At 37.1% G+C, this 19616-nt stretch overlaps 1 long non-coding RNA gene across 3 annotated transcripts in view; it reads right to left on the bottom strand.

Moving 5' to 3' along the window:
• Positions 1–245: 245 nt before the first annotated feature.
• LOC109025813 (uncharacterized) overlaps positions 246–19616 on the bottom strand; it is a 192877-nt gene continuing 173506 nt past the window's right edge. For 2 of the 3 annotated variants that reach the window (XR_008677455.1, XR_002004805.3), the window contains 4 exons: positions 10585–10680; positions 9717–9784; positions 8942–9142; positions 246–1502 (listed from right to left, as the gene is read on the bottom strand). This is a non-coding gene — a long non-coding RNA (uncharacterized lncRNA). The remainder of the gene's footprint in view (positions 1503–8941; positions 9143–9716; positions 9785–10584; positions 10681–19616) is intronic. The other variant, XR_002004804.3, reaches the window with a different exon arrangement.

Raw genomic sequence — 19616 nt, 5'->3', positions numbered from 1 at the left:
GTATAAGAAAGAACCAAACTGACATGATAGAGCTGAAAAACACACAACAAGAATTTCATAATGCAATTGCTAGTATTAACGACAGAATAGACCAAGCTGAGGAAAGAATCTCAGCACTTGAAGACGGGTTCTCCAAACTAACACAGTCAGATAAAAATAAAAAAGAATAAAAAAGAATGAACAAAACCTCCAAGAAATACGGGATTATGTGAAGAGAACAAATCTATGTCTCATTTGAATCCTTGAAAGAGAGGGAGAGAAAGTAAGCAACTTGGAAAACATACTTAAGGATATCATCCATGAAAATTCTCCCAACCTAGAGGCCAACATTCAAATCAGGAAATGCAGAGAACCCCAACAAGATACTACAAAAGAAAACCATGAGGCACAAAATCATCAGATTCTCCAAGGTCGAAATGTATTGGGGGAACCAGCCCCCAATATTTCAACATAGGTTCTTTTCTATTTTCCCTAAGTGTCAGCTGGTCTGAGAAATAAAGGGAAAGAGTACAAAAGAGAGAAATTTTACAGCTAGGTGTCTGGGGGAGACATCACATGTCAGCAGGCTCCGTGATGCCCCTTGAGCCACAAAACCAGCAAGTTTTTATTATGGATTTCAAAAGGGGAGGGGTGTACGAATAGGGTGTGGGTCACAGAGATCACATGCTTCAAGGGCAATAAAATATCACAAGGCAGACAGGGGCAGAGTGAGATCACAGGATCAGGGCAAAATTAGAATTGCTGAGGAAGTCTCATGTCCCACCGGGCACACATTGTCATTGATAATATCTTTTCAGAAGATAGGGTTTGAGAGCAGACAACCAGTCTGACTAAAATTCACCAGGCTGGATTTCCTAATCCTAGCAAGCCTGGGGGCGCTGCAGGAGACCAGGGCGTGTTTCATCCCTATCTACAACTGCATAAGGCAGACATTCCCATAGGGGCCATTTTAGAGGCCTCCCCCCGGGAATGCATTCTTTTCCCAGAGTTGTTAATTATTAATATTCCTTACTGGGGAAAGAATTCAACAATATTTCTCTTACCCGTTTTCGACAATAAGAGAAATATGACTTGGTCCTGCCCGGCTCCCAGGCAGTCAGACCTAATGGTTATCTCCCTTGTTCCCTGAAAATCGTTGTTATCCTGTTCCTTTTCTAGATGCCCAGATTTCATACTGTTCAAACACACATGCTTTACAAACAATTTGTGCAGATAGCGCAATCATCACAGGGTCCTGAGGGACATACATCTTCAGCTTACAAAGATGATGGGATTAAGAGATTAAAGTAAAGACAGGCATAGGAAATTATAAGAGTGTTGATTGGGGAAGTGATAAATGTCCATGAAATCTTCACAATTTATGTTCAGAGAGTGCAGTAAAGACAGATGTAAGAAATTATTAAAGTATCAATTTGGGGAACTAATAAACGTCCATGAAATCTTCACAATTTGTTCTTCTGCCACAGCTTCATTAAGTCCCTCTGTTCGGGGTCCCTGACTTTCTGCAACAGAAATGAAAGAAAAAAAAAGTTAAAAGCAGCTAGAGAAAAGGGGCAGGTTACCTACAAAGGAAACCTCCTCAGGCTAACATTGGAAATTTCAGCAGAAACTCCACAAAACAGAAGACATTTAGGGCCTGTATTCAGCATTCTTAAAGAAAAGAATTTTCCACCAAGAATTTTATATCTAGCCAAACTAAGTTTCAGTAGTGAATGAGAAATAAAATCTCTTTTAGATATAAAAATACTAAGGGAATATGTTACCAATGTATCTGCATTGTAAGAGGTCCTGAAAATAATGCAAAAAATGGAAAGGAAAGATTATTAGCAGCCACTACAAAAACACACATAAGTACATAGACTATTGACACTATAAGGCAACCAAACAAACAAGTCTGCATAATAACCAGCTAACAATAGGATGACAGGAACAAGTCTGAACATATCAATGTTAACATTGAGCGTAAATAGGCTAAATGCCCCAATTAAAAGGCATAGAATGGCAAGCTAAATAAATATGCAAGAACCAAAGGTATGCTATATTCAAGAGACCCATCTCACATGCAGTGACACCCATAGGCTCAAAGTAAAGGGAAGGAGAAAAATCAACCAAGCAAATAGAAAACAGAAAACAGCAGGGGTTGTATTCTAATTTAAGACAAGACAGACTTCAAATCAAAACAAGAAAGAAAGACAAAGAAGGGCATTACATAATGGTAAAGAGTTCAATAAGAAGAGCTAACTGTCCTAAATATATATGCACCCAATACAGGAGCACCAAGATTTATAAAGCAAGTTCTTAGAGAACTACAAAGAGACTTCAATTTTCACACAATAATAGTGGAAGACTTCAAAACCCCACTGACAGTATTAGACAGATCATCGAGGAACAAAAATAGCAAAGATATTCAGGACCTGAACTCTACACTTGTCCAAATGGACCTATTAGACATCTACAGAACTCTCCACCCAAAACAATGAAATATACATTCTTATCTGCACATGGAACATGATCTAAAAGTGACCACAAAATCACACATAAAACAATTCTCAGCAAAATCATAAAAAGAGGAAATCATACCAACCACACTCTTGTACCACAGCACACTCAAAATAGAAATCAATACGAAGTAACTTGCTCAAAACCATAGAACTACATGTAAATTAAACAACCTGTTCTTGAATGACCTTTGGGTAAACAATGAAATTGAAGCAGAAATCAAGAAATTCTTTGAAACTAATGACAGCAAAGATAAAACATAACAGAATCTTTGGGACATAGCTAAAGCTATATTAAAAGGAAAGTTTATAGTGCTAAATACCCACATCAGAAAGTCAGAAAGATCTCAAATTAACAACCAAACATCACACCAAGAGGAACTAGCGAAACAAGAGGAAACCGACCTGAAAGCCAATGGAAGACAAGAAATAACCACAATTGGAGCTGAACTGAAGGAAATTGAGACATGAAATCTGTACAAAACATTAACAGATCCAAGAGTTGGTTTTTGAAAAGAATAAATAAGATAGATAGATGACTAGCTGGACTAATAATGACATGGAGAAGATCCAAATAAACACAAACAGAAATGGCAGTACCACTGACCCCACAGAAATATAAAAAACCCTCAGAGACTGCTATAAACATCACTATGTAGCTGAGCATGGTGGCTCACCTGTAATCCCAGCAATTTGGGAGGTCAAGGTGGGTGGATCACCTGAGGTCAGGAGTTCAAGACCAGCCTGGCCAATGTGGGGAAACCCCGTCTCTACAAAAAATACAAAAAAATGAGCAGGGCTGAGGCAGGAGAATTACTTGAACCCAGGAGGCAGAGGTTGCAGTGAGCCGAGGTTATTGCACCATGGCACTCCAGCCTGGGAGACAAGAGCTTAACTCCATTTCAAAAAAAAAAAAAAGCTAGGAAACCTAGAAGAAATGGATAAATTCCTGGAAACACACAAGTTGCCAAGATTGAACCAGGAAGAAATTAAATCCCTGATCAGACCCAGAATGAGATCTGAAATTGAATCAGTAATAAAAGTCTACCAACCAGAAAAAACCCAGACCAGATAGATTCACAGCTGAATTCTACAGATATACAAAGAAAAGCCAGTACCATTCCTATAGAAACTATTTTTTTAAATTGAGGAGAAGGGGCTCCACCTTAACTCGTTCTATGACACCAGTATCATCCTGATACAAACCTGGTAGAGACACAACAAAAAAAGAAAACTTGAGGCCAATATCTATGATTAACATGAATTTAAAAATCTTCAACAAAACATTAATAAACCAAATTCAGCAGCACATCAAAAAGCTAATCCATGATAAAGTAGGCTTTATCATGGATTGGGATGCAAGTTTGGTTCAACATAAGCAAATCAATAAATGTGATTCATCACACAAACAGAACTAAAAACAAAAACCATGATTATCTCCATAGATTCAAAAAAGGCTTTCAATAAAATTCAGCATCCCTTTATGTTAAAAACCCTCGACAAACTAGGCATTGAAGAAACATACTTCAAAATAATAAGAGCCATCCATGACTAACCCACAGCCAACATCATACTGAATGCGCAAAAGCTGGAAGCACTCTCCTTGAAAACCAGAACAGGAAAAGCATGCTCTCTCTCACCACTCCTATTCAACATAGTATTGGAAACCCTGGCCAGAGCAATCAGGCAAGAGAAAGAAATAAAAGGCATTCAAATAGGAAGAGAGGAAGTCAAACTATCCCTGTTTGCAGACAATATGATTTTATACCTAGACAACCTCATAGTCTCTTCCCAAAAACTCCTAGGTCTGATAAACAACTTCACCAAAGTCTTAGGATACAAAATTAATGTAGAAAAATCAGTAGCATTCCTATATATCAATAACATCCAAGCTAAGAGCCAAATTAGCAGCCCAATCAAATTCACAATAGCCACAAAAAGAAAAAATTACCTAAGAATATAGCTAACCAGAGAGGTAAAAGATCTCTACAATAAGAATAACAAAACATTGCTCAAAAAATCAGAGATGATACAAACAAAAAAACATTCCATGCTCATGGACAGGAAGAATCAATACTGTTAAAGTGGACATACTGCCTAAAGCAATTTAGAGATTCAATGTTATTCCTTTCAAACTACCAATGACATTCTTCACAGAACTAGAAAAAAAATCTATTTAAAAATATATATGGAATCATAAAGGAGCTCAAATAGCTAAGGCAATCCTAACTAAGCAAAAAGAATAAAGCTGGAGGCATCATGTTACCCAACTTCTAACTACACTACAGGCTACAGTAACCAAAACAGCATGATATGGGTACAAAAACAGACCTACAGGACAGTGTAACAAAATACAGCACCCAAAAATAATGCCACACACCTACAACTGTCTGATCTTTGACAAAGTCAACAAAAACAAGCAATAGAGAAATAATTCCCTATTCAATAAATGGTGTTGGAATAATTGGCTAGCCATATGCAGAAGATTGAAACTGGATCTCTTCTTTACATCATCTACAAAAATCAACTCAAGATGGATTAAATACTTAAATATACAGTCTAAAACTATAAAAAGTCTGGAAGATAACCTAAGAAATACCATTATGGAGATAGGAATGGGCAAAGATACCCAGGAAGATGCCAAAAGCCATTTCAACATAGCAAAAATTGACAAGTGGTACCTAATTTAATGGAGCTTCTGCAAAGCAAAAGAAACTATCAATAGAGTAAACAGGCAACCTACAGAAGGGGAGAATGTATTTCCAGGTATGCATCTGACAAAGTTCTAATATCCAGAATCTATACGGAACTTAAACAAATTTACAAGAAAAAAAACAAACAACCTCATTAAAAATTGGACAAAGGACATGAACATACCATTTTCAAAGGAAGACATACACATAGCCAACAAGCATATGAAAAAATGCTTAATGTCACTTATCATTAGAGAATTGCAAATCAAAACCACAATGAGATACCATTTCACACCAGTTATAATGGGTATTATAAAAAAGTCAAAAAAACAGATGCTGGTGAAGTTGCAGAGAAAAGGGAATGCTTACACACTACTGGTGAGAATGTAAATTAGTTCAGCCATTGTGGAAAGCAGCATGGTGATTTTTCTTAGAATTCAAAGCATAGTTACCACTCGACTCAGCAATCTCATTATTGGGTATATACCCAAAGGAAAATAGATTATACCAAAAAGACACACACACTCGTATGTTCATTGTAGCACTATTCACAATAGCAAAGACATGGAATCAACCTAAATGCCCAGTAGTGGTAGACTAGATAAGTGGTACATATACATCATGGAATACTATGTAGTCATAAAAAAGAATGAGATCATGTCATTTGCAAGAACATGTATTGGGCTGGAGGGCATTATCTTCTTTTTTTTTCTTTTTCTGAGACGGAGTCTTGCTCTGTCACCCAGGCTGGAGTGCAGTGGCACGATCTCAGCTCACTGCAAGCTCCACATCCCAGGTTCACGCCATTCTTCTGCCTCAGCCTCCTGAGTAGCTGGGACTACAGGCGCCCGCCACCACACCCGGCTAATTTTTTTGTATTTTTTTAGTAGAGTTGGGGTTTTACCATGTTAGCCAGGGTGGTCTCCATCTCCTGACCTTGGGATCTGCCCGCCTTGGCCTCCCAAAGTGCTGAAGGGCGGTTATCTTAAGTCAGCTAACACAGAAACAGACAACAACATACCACATGTTCTCAGAAGTTGGAGCTCAACTTTGAAGCTAAACACATGAACACAAAGAAGGAAACAACAGATACCAGGGCCTACTTGAGGGAGGGAGTAGAAAGAGGATCGAAAAACTACCTATCAGATACTATACTTGTTACCTAGATGGCGGAAAAAATCTGGAAAAAACACCAACCCCTCATGAGATGTAATTTACCTTCATAACAAACCTGCACTTGTACCCACTAACCTAAAATAAAGGTTAAAAAAATGGGAAAACCGGCCGGGTGCGGTAGCTCACACCTGTAATCCCAGCACTTCGGGAGGCCGAGGCGGGCGGATCACGAGGTCAGGAGATCAAGACCATCCTGGCTAACACGGTGAAACCCCGTCTCTACTAAAAAAAATACAAAAAATTAGCCGGGCGTGGAGGCGGGCGCCTGTAGTCCCACAGGAAGCTGAGGCAGGAGAATGGCGTGAATCCGGGAGGCAGAGCTTGCAGTAAGCCAAGGCTGCGCCACTGCACTCCAGCCTGGGCGACAGAGCGAGATTCCCTCTCAAAAAATAAGAAAAAATAAAAAAAATTAAAAAATGGAAAAACATTAGAAAAATATATGCTGTCCTCCATTATAAAACCTAATTCATAGGTTTTATAAATTATCGTGTCATGACAATGAAGTATTATAGAAAATTTTCCCTATTTCTTCTTAGGAGTTTTTAAATAACTAAAAGAAAATCAATGTTACTAACCATCACAGTTTAAAATTATTATACAATATATAAGATAAAGCAGGCAAAGCTAACTCTTTTTTTAAAAAAGACCCTTAAATGGTTTATTGGTTCTTGAAATTTAGCCTACACTCATTTAACAGATATTTTTTCTTTGCTATCTAATACTTCTTGAATATTAAAATATTACTTAACATTTATGAAGCAATAATTTACTCATTGGATTTGCCTCAATTTTAACCACATATTAGTAAAGCTGACAATAAAACAAGTGTTGCTTTTTACCTGATTTTTAAAAATTTGCCCTTGTAATTTCATTACAAGAAGATCAGATTAACATAACGGAGGCAATAACTACTCTGGTCTGGGATACATTTGATTGTTTCAGTGGTAAGGAGTGTTCAAACATTATAAAACTGCACTTCTACATTTGTAGAGATTTTTCTGTCTCTAAATCTCAGGGATAAATTATTTTTCAAGTTTTTGAAGTTCTTACGACTCATCAATAGCAAAAATGATTGTCCCCTAGGTAAAATATAAATTTTTAAGTACGTACTACATGTAAAATAAGTAATTTAGATAATTTTATTTTTAACTTTTGTTACTTTGTCTATTGACTCAGCTATGAAAAATCAAAATTCACAGTAACTACTGAGGAATAATATAGTCTTGCTTTAAGGACAATTCTTATTTTGTAAGTCAGTCTCACATGATTATTGTTTTTGTTTTGTTTAAATTCTTTTCTGCATTTGTTATTGTATTATAATAATTTGCCTTAACAATGAGACCATACTCATGTCTACATATTTTCACAGGTAGAAAATCTGTGTAAAATGTCTGTGTACTTTTTATCATGATGACTTATTTTTTTACAATCATTAATATTTAGCCTGTAATTGATCACAACTAAACTATACATAAGAATATATTTACTGTGGAGCATTCCCCTTCAAAAATAAATATCACGTGTTTCAATTTCTTGGTGGTGTGGCCCATTAAAGCATGTGATTCTTAATTCTTTATTGTATTCAACAATAGAGCATTTATGCTAGATAAGGTTTCTTTATGTCACAGATCATCTTGTGAGATTGTTACTTCACCCCATAGGACAATGTCATGCAAAAAAATGTTAAAACTATGTAAATAGTTATTAGTGAGAAAGATCAGCTGCAGTATTTTAAAGGGTTGAAGTGATATCTTTGCTTATAGGAAAACATTACAAATAATTTTGGATTTACAAATAAATTATTATGGTGCCACTTTCTCTGTACTAATCACAATACATAAACCATTTTCATCATTGAATCCTCATCATTGGTAGGCTTAACACTAAACACAATTAAAGACAAACATCTCACTAAGTATGGGTTAACATTGCTTGGTTCTTTTGGACTTCAATAATAACCTCTCTGTGCCAAACTGAAAAAAAATGCCAAGTTATTTCTTATCTAACCTTAGTTATTGACATTGCCGGGACTCACCAGAAAAACTCTAGGATGAAAGTGCACTAAGGTGTTGGAATAGAATATAACTTGGAAACATGCTCTTTTAAGTGTGGAGCTGAGCAATTGTCATGATTAACCATATGCAAAAGCAGAACATCTGCAAAATCAGAGGCTTGAACTTTATAAATCCATAGGAGTCTGGTTTCCTTATTGTAGATTCCAGACCAGTCTTTAGAATTAAGATTGTGTGGTTTGGGATTCTGTTCTTGAATGTCCTAGCATCATTTTCCAGTGAGTATAGTATGATATGGTCACTTATGAATTTAGTCAATTAAATCATATGTATTTTCCAATATTGACCAAAGGAATAACTTGTACTTGACATCTCTTCTAAGTCTCCATTTGTCTCATTGATCTCCATCCATATAATAAAAATAACGCAGTACAATTGCAGTTGAGTTTACTGTTATCAACAGCACTCTCCTTATGGTTTGTGCAGATCAAATAAGTTGTATTTACTAAGTTTTAATTTATGTCTCTTCTCCAAATCTGCCACTCTCTGGTCTTGTCCTCACCCAATTTTGTGGAAGAAGCATTCCCCAGGCATTAAGTGATGTCATTGAAAAAAACACAGCCAGCAGTACCCAGTACGTGTAATGCAGGCCATCGCCTCCTGGGATTGCCCTGAGGCCCCAACTGCTCCTTCTCCTTTCTAATGCCATTGGTCATTATCAGCCCTCCAGGTGATCCACATGATCCCATGTGATTATGGGCCACTTTTGCAACATGAAAGCAACAAATAAGAGCATGCAGACATAGTTTTTATTGTAATGCAGGTTAAAAGAACAGGTTAAATTCATAGTTTCAGATAAAAATGAGAAAAAGGAAGAGAAAAGGCATAAGTGAAACACCTATCCCCACAAAAAAAGAGCAGAAATTTTATATACCTGATAAAATGGGAAATAAAAACCTCATTCTGTGTTTGCAATGAAAATAACTTGGCTGAAAAAGTACAGTGTGATCATTTGCAGCCTAATTTCAAGTTCATTCTACTGTTTTCATTTCAACCAGATTTCATAGTAAAATAATATAAAATTTCTCAGAATTGTTCAGTTTAAACTAATAAATGGTCAAAAAAGAACCATTATGAAAAGAAGCTGGACATCATTAAAATTGAATCCTTTAACATTTCATATTCATTCTGCTTTAAAAAGCAGAAGTTTTCTTTTTTATTTTTTGTATATTTTTAATAGATTATTGAAATATGTTTTCTGAGAGTATTCAAGAGCAAACAGAAGCAGGAAAAAAAGGTTAGAGGTAACATAAACTTTAGAATTTAAGTATACTTACACAAGTTAAGCCTTAGGAAAGTCAAGAGTTGGTTAAGGGCCACTAATTTCTAGCATAGAGATTAAAGTCTGTCAAGAAAAGAAAATTTGTGAAGAGTGGTTTTAAAGGAAACAAATACAATTGAAGATCTTTAATAATCTAGAAAATGAGCCCAACTCTACCAGTGCTTAACTGTGAGAAAACAGAGCTTACATGCATTACTTTTCGTTCAATGAACTCACTATCACAACTTTCCATTCCTAGTATGAAAAAGATAAATTAGTGAAGTGTTAAGATAAAATTTTAATATAGTTTATTTTTTATATGTAAATAAAGGAGACCTGCCATAGTCATAATCATTCATTCATACGTTTCCCAGATTGTCTGTCTTCTGCATTATTTAATATAAAAGAACTGAAGTATTAAAACAAACACTAAAATTGACACTGTATTACTGACATTCAGGTTTCTTACTTTTTTTTTTTTGCATGTCAAGTCAAATTTCTGTCAAATTTCAAGTCAAATTTTCCAATGGTACCAATCTTCACTGGGAAAGAAAATCCCATCTTCCAGAAATCACTGTCCTTCATTGGCTTATGTCCAGTGTCTTGAAAACCGTTGTTTCATATTTCTTTGCTAGTTTTATGGTTGTTTCAGGTAGAAGGAGTGAAAATGGTTTCTATCACACCACTTGGCCAAAAGTAAAAGTCTATGCAAAAAGCTTTGTGTTTTACAAAGTGAAATAACAGAATAACAATAGGCTGAATGTAAAAACAGTGATTTAGTAAAATATCTTGTTGCACAGCAAGTTCTGAGAACTTTTAATCTTCTAACAACAAAAAACAAAGCCAAACCCATTGTCGAAGGAAATTGATTGGCAATTGCTTACCTGAAATACTGATGATAGATACATCCATAACCTCTGAACTGAAAGACAGGTGCCTCCAACAGCATACATGATAGATAGACATTCAGTGAATTCCTGCTGGAGAGAAAGAAATAGACTGAGGTGTTAAAAAACTGCTTTATGCCAATTTCTCCATTTTGCTGAGAAAAGAAAAAGTGTAGATATATGGGTTACATCTGGAATGTCATTTTCATTTATTTTATTAAACACACATTTTTAGATATAGTTTTGAATTTTTTAATAAAAAATTCATTATAAAACATACTTTAATATGCAAAATGCAAGGTAAAGATTAAGCAATTTCCTAAATTCTCAGAAACAAAAAGCTGTCAATGTTTTATTTCCTTCTAACCTTTTTCAATGCATACTTTTTTTTTATTTTTAGTAATTGGACTTACAAATTATACTTAAATTTGTATGCTGTTTTTTCCCCAGTTATCCATATAAGAATACTACATGCTACTATAAATACTTTCAACTTCTATTGCTAATAGCCACATTTATTGTACTGAGTATATTCTCTTTTAGCATTTATTTTCTTAGAAATTTAAATATCTTTGCATATGTTTCTTTTTTAAAGTTCTCATCTACTTAAATATTTTTTTCTGCTTGATTAATAGGAGTAAAATTAAAGTGGTGTGTTACTTCAGTAATACACTGCTATAAGGAACTACCTGAAACTGGGTAATTTATAAGAAAAGAGGTTTAATTAGTTCACAGTTCTGCAGGCTATGCAGAAAGCATGGCTGGGGAGGCTTCAGGAAACTTACAATCATGGTGGAAGCTGAAGGAAGCAGGCACATCTTACATGGCCAGACAAGGAGGAAGAGAGTGAAGGTGGAGGTGCTATACACTTTTAAACAAGCAGATCTTGTGAAAACTCATTCACTATTATGAGAACAGCAAAGGGGAAGTCTACCCCCATGATCCAGTCACCTCCCACCAGGGCCCTCCCACAAGATTACAATTCAACGTGAGATTTGGATGGAGACACAAATCTAAACCATATTATTCCACCTCTGGCCCCTCCAAAATCTCATGTCCTTCTCACATTTCAAAACACAATCATGCCTTCCCAAAAGTCCCTCAAATTCTTAACTCATTCTGACATTAACTCAAAAGTCCCAAGCCAAAGTCTCATCTGAGACAAGGTAAGTCCCTTGCACCTATGAGTCTGTAAACCAAATACAAGTTAGTTACTTCCAAGATACAATGGAGGTATAGGCATTTAGTAAATACTCCCATTCCAAATGGGAGAAATCAGCCAAAACAAAGGGGCTACAGGTCCCATTCAAGTCCAAAACGCAGCAGGGCCGTCATTAAATCTTAAAGCTCCAAAATAATCTCCTTTGACTCTAGGTCTCATATCTAGGCAACATTGATGCAAGGGGTGTGCTCCAAAGGCCTTGGCCATCTCTGTCCCTGTGGCTCTGCAGGGCATAGCCCCTACTACTGTTTTCACAGGCTGGTGTCGAGTACTTGCAGCTTTTCCAGGTGCATTGTGTAAGCTGTTGATAGATCTACCATTCTGGGGTCAGGAGGACGATGGCCCTCTCCTCATAATTCTACTAGGCAGTGCCCCAGTGGGGACTCTGTGGGGGCTCAAACCCCACATTTCCCCTCCACCTGCACTAGTAGAGGTTCTCCACAGGGTTCCACCCCTGCAACAGACTTCTGCCTGGACATCCTGGCATTTCCATACATCCTCTGACATCTAGGCAGAGGCTCCTAAACCTCCACTCTTGCCTTCTGTGCACCCATAGGCCCAACACCACATGGAAGCCACTAAGGCTTATGTCTTGTACCATCCGGAGCAGCAGCCTGAGACACATCTGGGGCCCTTTTAGCTATGGCTGGAGCTCGAGAGGCTAGGACACAGGGAACAGTATCTTGAGGTTGCACAGGGCAGCAGAGCCCTCAGTGTGGCACATAAAACCATTCTTCCCACATAAGCCTTCAGACCTGTGATAGGAAGGGCTGCCACAAAGGTCTCTGACATGCCCTGAAGGTATTTTCCACATTGTCTCGGCTACTAACATTTGGCTTCTCTTTACTTATGCAAATTTCTGCAGCAGGCTTGAGTTTTTTCCCCAGGAAATGGGTTTTTCTTTCCTATCACATGGTCAGGCTGCAAATTTTCTAAATTTTTATACTGTGTTTCCCTTTTAAATATAAGGTCCAGTTTCAGATCATCTCTTTGCTCATGTGTATGACCATAAACTATTAGAAGCAGCCAGGTAACATCTTGAATACTTGGCTGCTTAGAAATTTCTTCCATCAGAGACCCTAAATCATTACTCTTACGTTCAAAGTTTCACAGATTTCTAGGGCAGGGGCAAAATGCTGCCAGTCTCTGCTAAAGCATAGCAAGAGTGACATTTACTCTAGTTCCCAATAAGTTCCTCATGTTCATCTGAGACCACCTCAGCGTGGACTTCACTATCCATATCAGTGTCAGCATTTTGATCACAACAATTTAACAATTCTCCAGGAAATTTCAAATTCTTTCTCATGTTCCTGTCTTCTTCTGAGTCCTCCAAACTGTTCCAACCTCTGCCCATTACCCAGTTCCAAAGTTGCTTCCACATTTTTAGGTACCTTTATAGCAATGCCCCACTTCCCAGTACCAATTTTCTGTATTAGTCCATTCTTTTACTGGTATAAATAACTACCTGAAACTGGGTAATTTATAACAAAAGAGGTTTAACTGGCTCATAGTTCTGCAGGCTGTACAGAAAGCATGGCTGGGGAAACCTCAGGAAACTTACAATCATGGCAAAAGGTGAAGGCAAAGCAGGTATGTCTTACATGGCTGGAGAAAAAGGAAGAGAGTGAAGGGACAGGTGCTACACACTTTTAAACAACCACATCCCATAAAAACTCACTCACTGTCATGAGAACAGCAAAGGGAAACCCACCCTGATGATCCAATCACCTCCCACCAGGCTCCTTCCCCAACACTGGGAATTACAATTCAATGTAAGATTTGGGCAGGGACACAAATTCAAACCACATCAAGTAGGAAAAAATATAAGTCCTTTGAGGGCTTTTGGCATATTTTGTCAAAATGGTTTCTGGAGAGAAATCTATTATTTGGAATTTAAATGTATTTTATTATAAGGTATGCTTTTTTCTGGTTACATTTTCATTGGATAAGTAATTTTGATCAACCATATTTTACTTCTTTTTTAAAATGATTACTTTAAAAATGATTCAGATCATAATGTAGTTAATGCTCAAAATTTCCAAATCTTCTTTTCCTAGTGAAAAACTTCATTTTATTCTTACATATACATATGCATATCACCTTCTCAAATTTTTGTTTATAAGATTTTTATAACAAAAATTGTAAATAATTAAAAAACTCAGTGAAATATTTTATGTGAGTAATATCATTTTGCCTGTAGGACATAGCAATAATTTCACCTGCCATCCTTAGAACTGCCATTCTTCATCACTTCTGTTAGTCTGTTTCCTCTTCTGTTTTAATTACACATCTTTATTGAGAGTATTACTTGATGTTTGATTGCTACATAGAAACAAATAATAGTTAAACAATAGCCATATCATAGATATTTCATAAAAATTAATCATTTAAATGAATAAAACTATGGGGTTTAAAACATCAACCAAATTTTTAAAATTAAACACAGTGGCTGACACACATTATATTCTGTATTTTTTATATTATTTGACACTAACAAAGATTCTCTGCCTGATGAAACTTTAGTCAAGCTCCTCAGCCTACTCCTAAGCCCAACTGTGCATTTCCTTATGAAATTCAGTTTTAACAAGAACCCTGCTAAGTTAGTTTAGCAAAAACCCCACACCCTCAGTATCTAGTTACCCTCAATGTCTGATCGGGTTCCTCATTCTTCACGATCCCCCAGGTGATGATCGTCTGACCACCCTGGTTGTGATATGGTTTGGCTCTGTGGTCCCCACCCACATTTCACCTTGAATTGTAATAATCCCCATGTGTCATGGGAGGGACCCGGAGGGAGATAATTGAATCACAGGGGTGGGCTTTTCCCATTATGTTCTCATGACAGTCAATAAGTTTCATGAGATCTGATCTGATGGTTTGATACACGGCAGTCCTCCTGCACATGCTATCTCTTGCCTGCCACCATGTAAGATGTGACTTTGCTACTCATTCACCTTCAGCCATGATTGTGAGACCTCCCCAGCCATGTGGAACTGTGAGTCAATTAAATCTCTTCCTTTTATAAATTATCCAGTCTCAGGTATGTCTTTATTAGCAGATTGAGAACAGACTAATACACCCTCGATGTCTGATCTTGTTTCTCATTCATAACCATCTCCCAGGTGATGGTTGTCTGATCACCCTGGTTATGTTCAGCAAGAAGCTTGCTAAATCAGTTTAGCCAGAATCCCCCATACTCCTGATGCTTTCTCTTAGTAATTTTCTTTTCAATGACTTCCATCCTGCTCTCTGGCTATGAATTCCCACTTGATCATGCTGTATTTGAAGTCAAGCCCAAGTGAGTTCCAATGCTGCAGAATCCCATTGCAGTGGTTTCTATATGTTGTGATGGTCTTGAATAAAATCTTCCTTACTCTGCTTTAACAATTGTGTCATTGAATTTTTTAACAATATTCCATGGTAATATTTTAATATGATGATGATTTTGAGAATTTAGATTAATTTCCAAAATTTATAGGCTTTGAAAAATGATATGACAAATTCTCATTATATTAAAAAAGTTAAATAACCAAATATAGTTCAGAATTTAAAGATTCAAGTTCTTATACTATGTATGAAGCAGAGTTCCTTTAGTCATCAAAAAATTAATCACTCTCTTAATTTATGAATGAATGTTGTTTATCTCTCTGAGAAATTAATTATAACACAAAGTAGGATTCAAAAGTTAAACATATAAAAAATCAAGTGAAGAATTAGGCATGGGAAAACAGTTTGTAGACTATACAACCTTAAAATCAAAAGCTTATGTTTATCCTTTGTAGTTTTTCTTTAGTAGAAAAAAGAAAAATGTTTTAAACTTATGTAATAAGTACCTCTGAAATTGTGTCTCCTAACAACCCAGAATCAAGAATTTAAGAGTACTGCTGCAAACATGGAAAAACTGAGCTCTCTTGCCTTGAATTGGGTCACAGAAATTACAAGTGTCATCAAGTGGTGAGATGGTTGAGGCAATTTCCATTCCACAACTCACAGAATGCTTTACTTTTTCAGCTTGATTCGTGATCTGATATGAAAGCAAAACAAATAAAGATTGTACATTTTCTCTTACCTTGTATGTTTGAACATCTTTAAGGCATAACTGGAAAACATTTGCTTTGTACTAAAATGCATCTCCCTAAAATTCTTATATTGAAGCCTTAACCCCCAATGTGATGGCATTTGGAGATGGGGACTTTGGGAGGTAATTAAGGTTAAATGAGGTCATTAGAGTGGGATGTTCATGATGCGATTAGTGCCCTTATAAGTAGAGACACTAGACAGCATGCTCTCTGTGTCTCTCTTTCTCTCTCTGTCTCTCTCTCCTTCTCTCTCTCTTTCTCTGCCATGTGAGGACACAATGAGGAGGTGGCCACCTAAAAGCTAAAAGAGAGCCCTTTTCAGAACCTAACCATGTTGGCATCCTGATTGTGCACTTCTAGCTTCTGAAGTGTGAGGAAATAAATTTCTATTGTTTTAACCCACCAGTCTATGGTTTTTTGCCATTGTAGCTGGAACTAAGACATTGAAAAAAATGACTTGGCTCATATTAATTTCATCAGGTGGGTAGGTTGAGTGAACAATATTGGCTAAGGCTTACTTCCAGGTTCCCTCTGCTCTCTACCTTGAAACGTCTATGTACTTTTTCCCTCTCTGGCCTGCCTATGACATTCTCCAGTCAGTACTGAATTTCTTCTACTTCCCAACTTCCTCCACCTTAAAAAAAAAAAAAAAAAAAACTCTTTGATAATTTCTGAATTTGTCAAGATTTCAGTCAATTACAGATTTGATTGCTCTCTTTCTGCTAGAAAGCCATCTGCCTAAATTGCACAGTAGGTGAAGTAGGTGACAGATGGGACTAAGGAGAGACTGATAAATGAATAACCCAAAGACAAATGAGAGAAGTAGTGGAAGAAAAAAGAGGAGGAGGAAGAAAAGGAAAAGGAGGAGGCAGAGTAAAGGAAGAGAAGGAAACTGAAAAGAATATGAAATAATTTTAACTCTTAATCCCAAGAGCAAAAGAAGCCAAAAATTTGCTAGGTGAAGGTAAGGTTGAATGTCTGAGTCAAAGCTGCCTTGTGCATTCTCTATTCCCAGTTAACTCCTATGAAGAATGAATTCCTAAATTATACAAAGAAAAAAATACATGCACAGGAAATAGTAATTAGAGAAAGGACCATAGCTGATATCAGAACTCAAGCTTGGGGAAAAATCCGAGAAGGGGTTTTGGAGGTATTTGTTCCTGCCAGCAAAATGGCATTATGAAGAGAAACAGTATGGCTAATGTAAAGTAAGGGTAACTTGAGTTTGGGTTCTTCAGAGAGCTTCTATGTTTTCTTTCATGGACTACATTCGGAGTCAGTGTCAAATAATAGGCAGTTACAGAACCTCCTTGTCTCAATTGCTGTTCTCCAGCATCATTACTGAAAAGAAAGCCCTTGAAAGCAAAATTCCTAGAGTAGGAAAAGTCAGATTCTCACTCCCCCTGCACCTTGGGTAGGATGCAGAGCAACCCAGTACACCTTCTGCTAATAGTGCCTTTCTTGCCTGAGTATTGGACTCACCTTGGGCTTGGGAAGGGGCACAGAGAAAAAAGTAAACAATTCGTAACTAGGTAAATCCCTTTGTTCTGAATGCATCAAAGTTCTGTAGGATGGTGTTTTGATTTTTCAGTATTATGTTGTTTTCTCATTCTACCAGGTTACTGATTCCCAGTGATTGCAGAATTTTTGCGAGGCCCAGTGTATAAAACATTTACTCCTGCTAGTCTCATGTGCCGCTTCCTAAAGAAACGAGTCACAAATGTTTGTTGTATGCCATCTGTTCTATAGATAGGTAACACCACACATACATAATCTCTCAAAAAAGCACATTACTATATTATTTTAGATATGGCTTAATTCTACCCAGAGATTTTGGAATTTATTTATTATTCCATTCCTTTCTCTGATTTTCTTATTACCCTGAAAGAACGGAGTGGCAAGCTACTTCGCTCTTCTAATTTGTTGCTTGAAGGTTTTTCTCATCTGAAAGCTGAGGTTATCAGGAAACTTTACTCAGAAGCACTGAGCAACTTGGTAAACTACTGCTGAACTGTAGCCACTGAGATTTAACTGCCCTGCTTTTAAGATTGAGGCAGTTTCTTATAGTGGCCATAGCAGTGTGCAGAGATTATTTAGAATACACTAATATCTGTCTAGATTATTCATAGTACTACATTATCATTTAGAGATAAGAACATTCTAGTGCTCATCAAGTCATTTGGCCACCTGCATCCAGGCCTTTCTTTTTTTTTTTTAATTTTATTATTATTCTACTTTAAGTTTTAGGGTACATGTGCACAATGTGCAGGTTTGTTACATATGTATACATGTGCCATGTTGGTGTGCTGAACCCATTAACTCGTCATTTAGTATTAGGTATATCTCCTAATGCTATCCCTCCCCCATCCCCCCTGCCCCCTACCCCCTCTCTCCTCCTCCCACCCCACAACAGTCCCCAGAGTGTGATGTTCCCCTTCCTGTGTCCATGTGTTCTCATTGTTCAATTCCCACCTATGAGTGAGAACATGCGGTGTTTGGTTTTTTATCCTTGTGATAGTTTGCTCAGAATGATGGTTTCCAGTTTCATCCATGTCCCTACAAAGGACATGCACTCATCTTTTATGGCTGCATATTATTCCATGGTGTATATGTGCCACATTTTCTTAATCCAGTGTATCGTTGTTGGACATTTGGGTTGGTTCCAAGTCTTTGCTATTGTGAATAGTGCTGCAATAAACATACATGTGCATGTGTCTTTATAGCAGCACGATTTATAATCCTTTGGGTATATACCCAGTAATTGGATGGCTGGGTCAAATGGTATTTCTAGTTCTAGATCCCTGAGGAATCGCCACACTGTCTTCCACAATGGTTGAACTAGTTTACAGTCCCACCAACAGTGTCAAAATGTTCCTGTTTCTCCACATCCTCTCCAGCACCTGTTGTTTCCTGACTTTTTAATGATTGCCATTCTAACTGGTGTGAGATGGTATCTCATTGTGGTTTTGATTTGCATTTCTCTGATAGCCAGTGATGGTGAGCATTTTTTCATGTGTTTTTTGGATGCATTAATGTCTTCTTTTGAGAAGTGTCTGTTCATATCCTTCACCCAATTTTGATGGGGTTGTTTGTTTTTTTCTTGTAAATGTGTTGGAGTTCATTGTAGATTCTGGATATTAGCCCTTTGTCAGATGAGTAGGTTGTGAAAATTTTCTCCCATTTTGTAGGTTGCCTGTTCACTCTGATGGCAGTTTCTTTTGCTGTGCAGAAGCTCTTTACTTTAGTTAGACCCCATTTGTCAATTTTGGCTTTTGTTGCCATTGCTTTTGGTGTTTTAGACATGAAGTCCTTGCCCATGCCTATGTCCTCAATGGTAATGCCTAGGTTTTCTTCTAAGGTTTTAGATCTAACATGTAAGTCTTTAATCCACTTTGAATTAATTTTTGTATAAGGTGTAAGGAAGGGATCCAGTTTCAGCTTTCTACATATGGCTAGCCAGTTTTCCCAGCACCGTTTATTAAATAGGGAATCCTTTCCCCATTGCTTGTTTTTGTCAGGTTTGTCAAAGATCAGATGGTTGTAGATACATGGCATTATTTCTGAGGGCTCTGTTCTGTTCCATTGATCTATATCTCTGTTTTGCTACCAGTACCATGCTGTTTTGGTGACTGCAGCCTTGTAGTATAGTTTGAAGTCAGGTAGCGTGATGCCTCCAGCTTTGCTCTTTTGGCTTAGGATTGACTTGGCGATGCAGGCTCTTTTTTGGT

Source organism: Gorilla gorilla, chromosome 11 (assembly GCF_029281585.2).
Source record: "Gorilla gorilla gorilla isolate KB3781 chromosome 11, NHGRI_mGorGor1-v2.1_pri, whole genome shotgun sequence".
Taxonomy (NCBI): Eukaryota; Metazoa; Chordata; class Mammalia; order Primates; family Hominidae; genus Gorilla; species Gorilla gorilla.
This window is presented reverse-complemented; position numbering and strand designations above follow the sequence as displayed.